This window comes from Carlito syrichta, unplaced genomic scaffold, assembly GCF_000164805.1.
Source record: "Carlito syrichta isolate Samal-C Ts95f unplaced genomic scaffold, Tarsius_syrichta-2.0.1 Scaffold169198, whole genome shotgun sequence".
In the NCBI taxonomy this organism is placed as follows: Eukaryota; Metazoa; Chordata; class Mammalia; order Primates; family Tarsiidae; genus Carlito; species Carlito syrichta.
This window is the reverse complement of record NW_007113294.1, coordinates 56,503-59,112: the sequence shown is the minus strand read 5'-3', so window position 1 is coordinate 59,112 and position 2,610 is coordinate 56,503.

The following is a 2,610-nucleotide window of genomic DNA, read 5'->3' as shown; positions in this document are numbered from 1 at the left end:
GTTCACATTGACCAGAAGTTTGAAACCGGGAGACTATTAATCAAAGTTTATCTGTAAAACAGATTTGCAAAAGAAACTGCAGAGGAGTAGTAAATTTCAAAGGAATTTATAACAGAGTAAGGTCAAGGTACATTAGCAAAGATGGAAGGCAGCACTTTATAAAGAAAGACCTCTGGAAAAGTTAAATAGCTCTACCACTTACATTTGGACAACGCTGGGAGGGAGGTCATTTAATTTTAATAGTACAAACTTTATTATTTAAAGTAGATAATATTTAATTAGTTAAAACAAATCAGTAGAAAATATAGTCTTATTTTAATGAGATGCCTAAAAAATAGGAAGAAGTTATGACAGCTGTAAGTATAGTTTAAATTGACTAATGAAAAAATCCAGTGGAGGTAGGATATAGGAGGAGCACTGTGAGGATTGGGTGACATTGGTAAGATCTTGGTTCTTTTTTTTTTTTTTTGAGGTGGAGTCTCACTCTGTCACCCAGGCTGGAGTGGCACACTCATGGCGACTGCAGTCTCAACCTGCTGGGTTCAGGCGACCCTTCCAAGCAGCTGGAACTACAGGTATGTGCTACCACACCCGGCTTATTTTTTTATTTGTTGTAGAGATGAGGTCTCACCAAGTTGCCCTGGCTGGTCTCGAAACCCTGAGCTCAAGCAATCCTCTTGCCTCAGCCTCATAAAGTGCTGGGATTACAGGCTTGAGCTACTGCGCCCAGCCATATCTTGGTTCCTTAAACTAGAGGGAAGATCCATGTGACTCACACTGCTATTGCTATAATATTTCATTACTTACACATGATACACATTTTTTTTTTGTATTCCATTTTTCATAATTGTGGATATGAGGTTTTTTTTGTTGTTGTTGTTATTGTTTTTGAGTTGGAGTCTCACTCTGTCGCCCAGACTGGAGTGCAGTGGCCGCTCCCGGCCACCGCAGCCTCGACCTGCTGGGCTCCGGCAATTCTACCACCTCAGCCTTCCGAGTAGCCGGAATTACAGGCGAGCACTACCATGCCCAGCTAATATTTTATTTTATTGTAGAGATGAGATCTCGCCTGTCCAGGCGGGTCTCAAACCCACCGGCTCAGGTAATCCACTCACCTCAGCCTCCCAAAGGCGCAGGATTACAGGCTGTCCGCCGAGCCCGGCTGGATATGAAGTTTTAATCCAATGTACTGACTATATTAATAGTCAACTTTCTGCCACATACTAAATTTAAAAAAACAACTAAATGACCTTAGGCTTTTTGGTTTTTTTGTTGTGAAAGTTATTTGAATGTTAGGTAAAAAGAAACAAAATCTACTGGTAGAAGTTTCACCATTACTATTTAGCAGAATCAAATGTTCGCATCCTTACTTTGGGAAAAGCAATGCCTAAGCTACAAATACCTGCTTAGGGAAGCAAACAGTTCTACATCAACTCATGAGACAGAAGTATTCCTGAAAAGATTACCATTCTAAGAATCACCAGATTGTAGACAACTTATTTAACCTTTTAATGCCTCCGTTTCCTCATCTATAAAATGAGATGTTTGTATTAAAAGAGCTGTTGAGAGATTAATTAAAAAACATATTTAAAGCACTGGCCCACTGCCTAGTATATAGTAGATGGTAGTAACTTTTTTAAAATGACACTTAATGTTAGTTAATGTAACTTCCTTCTTGAAGCAGAATTAAGACTAAAGTTGACAACTATCAACAGGAAACATTTAGGTCAGCAGTACTAACAACACTGAGATAGACTCATTTGCAGATTCCCAACGTTTCAGCTCCAAAGGTTTTCTGAAGCATGGTCAAGACCCTAGATACCCATGAAGGAATATGAAAAGTACTGTAAGGGACAATGGAAAGAGAGAAACTGCTACCTAATCCTCTCAGTGACTTCTCCGCCCTACATGACAAGCAAATGATGGTTAAGAGGAGATAAAATCGAACAGTCTTTTCTCTCTCCAGTCACCTACTACCCTGCAAACTTGCAGTTTTGAAGGATTTAACCTATTTTAAACCTTAAAATTTAGACCAGGCCTCCAGTTCTAGGAAGCATATAAGCAAAATATCACCTTTAGACCAGGCCTCCAGTTCTAGGAAGCATATAAGCAAAATATCACCATAGAATTTAGATTTTCTTTAATGATTAAAACACAAGTGATTCATGGTTCGTCATCCAGCCCCACAGAGCACATTTTAAAGAACAGAGAAGTTCAAATCCTCCTTCTGCCAAGCAATGTTGTATCTTCACACACAAACAACTGTGAATTATATCACTACCACAGATTTCTGTTTATCGCCCAACGTACATGAGATTTAAAGAAAGGGAAAAAAAGGAAAATTTTCAAGTCTATTAGAGGTAAAGGATCAATTTACTGCTTATCTCCTCCAGGCTACTTATGAAAGCCCTGGCACACAAGATCCCCTAAATGTTGATAACTGTGGAAGCTGCATGAGAGATACCAAAGTTCATTATACTATTCCATTTTTCAATATGTCTGAACATAACCATAATACATAATTTCTTTTAAAATATGTGTCTCAAGCCTGGCTCGGTGGCTCAGCCTATAATCCCGCGCCTTTGGGAGGCTGAGATGAGTGGATTGCCT